At 32.7% G+C, this 7267-nt stretch overlaps 1 pseudogene; it reads left to right on the top strand.

Annotated features, from left to right (window-relative positions):
• LOC107647743 lies at positions 105 to 6036 on the top strand (annotated as a pseudogene).

Below are 7267 nucleotides of genomic sequence, written 5' to 3'. Positions count from 1 at the left end.
ATGTTCCAGATATTCGGTTGAACTTACTTTCTGTTGGTAAGTTGTGTGATGAAGACTTGGATAGCTCATTCTCTCGTGATAAGTGGAAGCTCACCAAGGGTTCCATGGTTGTTGCTAGAGGTACTCGACACTCTACTCTTTATTTAACTCAAGCAAAGATTGTGAAAGATGTTGTTAATGCTGCTGAGTTTGTTGATGAAACTGATTTATGGCATAAGAGATTAGGTTATATGAGTGAGAAGGGCATGAATATGTTATCTAAGAGGAATCTTTTATCTGGTTGTAAGGTTACTTTACAAAAGTGCAACCATTGCTTTGCTGGAAAACAAAATAAGAGATTTTGGCATATCTAACCATGATTAAAAAAAATTTTCTAACGTATATTATCACGCATATTTTTTTATATATAAAACCATAATTTTTATTTATTTATTTATTTTCATTGTATCTATTTTAAATATAGAGCAATGATACATTATTAACAAAAAAATATTATTTTTGGTCAATACTTGAACAATTTTAAATATTAAAGACTAAATTTTAAATATTAACTCCTAAATCTTAAATTCTTATAGTGTAAAAATAAGTTGTTGTCTCAAAGTATTGACTAATATTAATAAAAAATTTATTTTTCTAATATTTTTTCTAAATATAATTATTTATATATTTTCTTCTATCAACTTAAATTAAAAAAAAAAAAAAGAAAAGCATGATAGCATATCAGAAACTCAGTATCACATGGAACTACACAGCACCTAACCGTGTCTTACAAGTGCGGACAATGTAATTGTAACTTGAGTAAATGGATCCTGGAAGCTAAAGTTATTGGTTTATTATTGCAGCTAGTGTTAGAATTGCCAGCTGGCAAAGTTAGTTAGAAACGGTTAAGTTAGTTAGTGTTCAGCTAAGTATATCAAGTTTGTAGGCTGTAATCACTGCTGCTCATATATATATGCAATTCATGTAACTCAGCAAAGTGTTTGACTAGTGCATCAAATCATATTTTTGCCTTCTCTGTTTTTCTATTGCTAGCAGCTTTTTCATTCTCAACTAATCTCTCTCATTTTCTTCTCTAGAATCTTCAAACTCTCCTCTTGAACTCATACCAAAAAGCTTGATGAGAGTTTGACCCTCTCTAACCATGCAACTTTAACAGTAATAGATTATTATAGATGTTATGATTTAATTTGAGTAAGACTTTAAATATGGTATATTTAGTTCTCAATTTTTAGGATATTATCTCAATGAACTGTGAAGATTACGGGTAGGTGAAAAAATTATGTGTGTTTGGATTAACGTTATGTCACTTTTAAACATTTATATATAATTCGTGGGCCCATTCTTATTGATTTGTCAAGACATTATGGTTGAGTGGTTCTTCCATAATAAGTTTCCAATTTCACACGGTTTGGCTTTGGAATTCTTGATGTTAATCGTTCATTCACAGGGAATAAGGACTTATTATAATAAAATCCAAATGAAAGAAAAGAAAAGATACATTATTACTAACATCCAAATGGGAATAGAAAAAAGAAACAAAGACTCTAAAGTTAATTAATAGTGTAGATAACACGTCGAGTTTTTTTTTATTTTTATTTTTTTTTTGAGGTCACTAATTTTCTATATTTATTTATATTTTTTAAAATAAAGAATATTTCACGATCAATAACATCGAGCCTTAACCAACTTTTATCTCGAAGACGTTGATATTACTAATAATCGCTACTTCCATCCGTTTATAACGTAAAATATATATTATTTTGAGTTTTACACAAAAATTCTTGCATAGTTTCATATATATATATACACACTAAACTAACCCCTTCAACTTCCTCTCATAAGTCATAACAATGTACGTTGCGTTGCTGTGTTGTTACTTGGTGAATAATGCACTTACTAGTGACTAGGCCGATGAATCTTGTGCCTCTGTGTTTTTGGATAGTAGGGAATATACTTTAAGGAATCAAAACCAAAATAATAGGCTTCTTATGTTACGTTATTATAAGAAATCAAATGGTCTAACTTACTCCAAAAACACATTAAGAAATAAATAAAGCTTATCTTATATTTATAAAAATGATCAGACTTTTAATTTTAGACAATATGAAACTTAATACAATTCTCTTACGCTCAGGACTATACAAAGACTTGAAGCTAGGGCTGGCAATGGGTAGGGTAGGGTAGGTTTGGACTCTACCCTAACCCTACCTGCGGGTTGAAAATTTTATTAAACCTCTACCCTACCCTACCATACCCTACCCGCAGAAATATCAAATTTTTTTAAAGTAAATATAAAATTTAATCATTTCAAATTTTATACATATTAATAACATAAAAAATAAAAAACTAATACTTTAAATTACTAAATTAACTAACTAGTTTAGTGGTTGTTCACTTGGGTTCAACTCTCACTTCCTTCACTATATACCTAATTTTTATAAAATATGTGTTATATACGAGGTGCGGGTAGGGTAGGATAGGGTACACACTAAACCCTACCCTACCCTACCCGCAGGCATACCCGGACCGTACCCTACCCTACCCGCAACGAGTTGGACCAGGTTGGATACCCACGGGTAGGGTATGAATTGCCAGCCCTACTTGGAGCATGAAATTTAAAGACAATTTGATGAATTTGTTGTGGTGTGAATTTGATCCAATGACAATTTTTAATTTTTGTTCTAATATCATATAAGAAATTAAATGGGTTTAATTTACTCCAAAAATTAGTTCAAGAGATAAAAATTATCTTATATTTATAAAGACTATCAGATTTTTAATTTTAGACAATGTAAGATTTAATAATTATGTTATTAGATTTTAGAGTCCAGATAAAAATAACTGCATTCCTCAGTGTTTAAACAAATTTTAAATACTAAATTACAAACACTTTGTGTTCTATTTGATTAAAAAAGGTTGTATATTGGCGTTTTTAATAAGAGGAGTATTAAGGGTCAGCAAATTTTGTGATTTATAGTTATTAATTAGTTATTATTAGTGTTTTTTAATACTGTTGAATATCATTAGAATATGTTGAATATCCCTTACCCATTGCTGTCTTGCTCGCTTACGAGAGGTCCAGGTTTAGTGGAGCGATAAATGATTCTCTTGTTGAATTGAAACATCTGAATTACTTGGACTTGAGCGGCAATAGTTTTCGAGGTATTCAATTTCCTACTTTTCTTTTTCGAATCACCTCCTTAACTCACCTTAACCTCTCTGATTCTGGATTTTATGGGAAGATTCCTCATCAGATTGGGAATCTCTCTAATTTGCTCTATCTTGACCTCTCATATGTTGCCTATGGAAAACTTCCACATCAAATTGGCAATCTCACCAATTTAATCCATCTTGGCCTCCAAAGGTATGATAATGATGAATCATTGGTTGTTGAAAATGCTGATTGGCTTATGGGTCTTACCTCCCTTGAATATCTTGATTTGAGTGGTGTTGACCTATCCAAATCATTTAATTGGCTACACACTATGCAAGCTCTCCCTTCTTTGCAAGACTTAAACTTACAAGCTTGTACTTTCGGTGATTATAAGCAACCATCCAAACTTAACTTTTCGTCCCTGCTTTCTCTCACCATTTCTGTTGCTCCCAAGTGGGTCTTTCAGTTAAACAAACTTGTTTCTCTTACATGGGATTCAAATTATTATGCCTCGTCTGATATTGGAGGTCCAATTCCCGATGGTATTCAAAACCTTACCATGCTTGAAAATCTTGATTTGTCATACAATTCATTCTCATCCCATATACCAGATTGGTTATACGGTCTTCATCGTCTCAAATCTTTGAACTTAGGATATAACCATCTGACTGGGACAATTTCTAATGCTTTGGGGAATTTGACTTCTCTTATTACCCTTGATTTGTCAGACAATCACTTTGAAGGAGAAATTCCAACTCTTTTGGGGAATTTGACTTCTCTTGTTAGCCTTGATTTGTCATACAATCTGTTTGAAGGAGCAATACCATCCTCTTTTAGAAAGCTATGCAATTTGAGACACATCTCTTTCTCATATCTCAAATGCAATCAACAACTTTCTGAAATCTTACAAATTCTTTCTCAACAACTCAAGAGTCTTGTGGCTTCTACTTCTCAAATCTCAGGTCACCTCACCAATCAACTTGGAATGTTTCAAAATCTTGAAATGCTTGATCTCTCCAGCAACAACATTATTGGAGAAATTCCTCAGTCATTCACAAAGCTTTCTTCATTAAGATTTGTCAGATTCTCCACAAATCAACTTACTGGAAATCCATTTAAAATTCTTGCATCAGCTACTAAATTGTTATCTCTTGCCATAGATGACAATTTGTTTCAAGGGATTGTACATGAAGATGACCTTGCCAATTTCACTACTTTACAAGTGCTTTCAGCATCAAGTAACAATTTCACTTTGAAAGTGCATCCCAGTTGGAAACCAAAATTTCAACTTTTTCTATTGAAAATGAGCTCTTGGAAGCTAGGTCCAAGCTTTCCATCATGGATTCGGTCACAAAATCATCTTGCATATTTGGATCTATCTAACGCAGGGCTTTCTGATTCCATTCCCATTTGGTTTTGGGAAACATGTCATTATTGTTTATTTGAACTTGTCTCACAATCATATTCATGGCAAGCTCCCAAAAGAATTAAAGATTTTAGAATTTTTTGGAGCAGTTGATCTTAGCTCAAACCATCTTCATGGAAATTTACCCTTTGTGAGTGAGAATGTGGTTTGGCTAGATCTCTCACATAATTCATTTTATGGGTTATTAATGGATTTTCTTTGTCAAAAATCTGACAATCCAAAAACGTTACAAATCCTCAATCTTGCATCAAACAACTTATCTGGAGAAATTCCCAACTGTTGGAGGATGTGGCCAGAACTAATGGATGTCAACTTAGAAAGCAACTATTTTATTGGAAGCTTGCCCTCTTCCATGGGCTCTTTATCAGGGCTACAATATTTGCAGATACGTAACAACACACTCTCAGGAAAATTTCCTATCAGTTTAAAGGAAAACAAGGAGTTGATTTTGTTGGATCTTGGAGAAAATAACCTCACAGAAAATATTCCTAGATGGATTGGAGAAAGGCTGGTAAATTTAAAATTTCTTCGGCTCCGATCCAATAATCTTTCAGGTAAGATTCCCAAAGGATTATGTGATATGAATTTTCTCCAAGATTTGGACCTTGCACTAAATAATTTGTCAGGCAATATACCAAATTGTTTGAACCATTTGAGTGCCATGATAAATAAAACTAGTGCAAGTTCATCCATCCAAAAATACATGGCATATGGAAGTGATATTATAAGCATGATCCTATGGGTGAAAGGAAAAGATGCTGAGTACAACAACATTCTCGGCTTAGTGAAAAACATTGATCTTTCATCTAATAAATTGTCGGGGGAAATACCAATGGAAATCACAAACCTAACTGGTCTGATTTATTTGAACTTGTCCAAGAATGAGTTGACTGGTCACATCCCTCAAAGTATTGGCAATATGGAGTCATTGGAATCCATTGATTTCTCAGGCAACCAACTCACAGGGGAGATCCCTCAAAGCATCACAAACTTGAACTTCCTGAACAAGCTAGACTTGTCCTACAATCACTTGGAGGGAAAAATCCCAACGGGCACTCAGTTGCAAAGCTTTGAAGCATCCAGTTTTGTAGGCAACAAGCTATGTGGTCCACCATTGCTGCTCAAGTGTACCATGGAGGGGGAAGTTCCTGATGAGAATGAAAAAGAGAGAAAGAATGATGGAGTGAAGTGGTTATTTGTGAGTGTGGCCTTTGGATTTATAGTGGGATTTTGGGGATTTGTTGGTCCATTGTTCATATTCAAATCATGGAGGTATGCATATTACCGTTTTCTTGATGACATGTGGTACAAACTTCAATCATGTATGTGACTTTATGTTTCTAATGTTTTAATTTTCTGGTTTTTCATTTGTGTGTATGTGATGAGTTTGTAATGTTTTCTTTGTTTTCCCCTTTTCTTGTAATAGTGGAAATAAAAATGAATATGGACTTGTCCTGCTTGGCTTGTTAAAATGTAATCCAGTTAGTATTGTTGTCGCTATAATAATAATAACAATGTGACTTAGATTTATCATTGGCTTTCAGACATTTTGCGGTGCTTAGAAATGCTGATGATGAGCAAGGTTATATAGTTTTCCCATACTACCAACTACCAAGCTTTTTAAAAGTTATTGACTTCACTGCTTAACTACATTAAAACTAAATAAAATTTTTAAATCTAAATTTTAAATTTTAATAGTATAAAAATAAGATATTAACTAATATTAATAAAAAATAGACCATCGAATATTTCTCTAAAAGTAATGTTTGCATAGTTGGCATAATTATTTTATTTACTTTTGCTTAAAGCTTAAATTGTTTATTTGGCGTAATGCATGCATACATATATGATCAAACATGATGAAATTTATTACACAAAAACCATTAAAGACGGTGTCTGATTATCAATCCCACTTGTGGTCTCTCGTCTGTGTCCAAATTTATTTAATTTATTAATAGATTGAAGTTATTGATTTAAAAATAAATATTATAAAATCGTAAGTTAAAATAACAATTTTACTAATAAATATATAATGATTAGCTAGCATATGTTAAATTTATGAACCTGGCTGGTATGTTGAAATAGCGGCCTCCTTTAATTAAGTAGACAAAGGCATAGTCAATGAATTAAAGTTACGTTGAATCACGTTTTTGTTGCACAATTCGATCTATGCTTTTGATGAGGCCCAATGGTACGTAGCATGCATGGACGCGGTACGAAGCATAAAGTGAGAGCACTAACCCACGTACTACACACTAATAGCGGAGACACTAGCCATTATAAATAAGAGAAATAAAGGAGTTGAAGGTGGAAATTAAGCACATACAAACATGTCTCCAAACACACACACTCCATGCTTATTATTGTGCTTATATTTCTTCATTTTTATTGCCTATCCTCTGAGTCTGAGTTGATTGAGTGCATTCCAAGTGAGCGTGAAGCACTTCTAAGCTAGGAAGCACCGATACGACACGCGATACGGACACGACACGACACGAATACGCTGACGCGTTCTTTTTATAAAAAATTGGATACGATACGTTTAGGAGATGTTGTGAATTAAAATTTAAATAATATATTAAATTAATAAAATATCATATTATAAATATAAGAGTAAATATAGTTGCATAAAAAAGTCTTAAAATTATGTAATTATTAAAAAAAATAAAAAATTTTAAACTAGTGAG

This window comes from Arachis ipaensis, chromosome B06 (genome assembly GCF_000816755.2).
Source record: "Arachis ipaensis cultivar K30076 chromosome B06, Araip1.1, whole genome shotgun sequence".
In the NCBI taxonomy this organism is placed as follows: Eukaryota; Viridiplantae; Streptophyta; class Magnoliopsida; order Fabales; family Fabaceae; genus Arachis; species Arachis ipaensis.
This window is presented reverse-complemented; position numbering and strand designations above follow the sequence as displayed.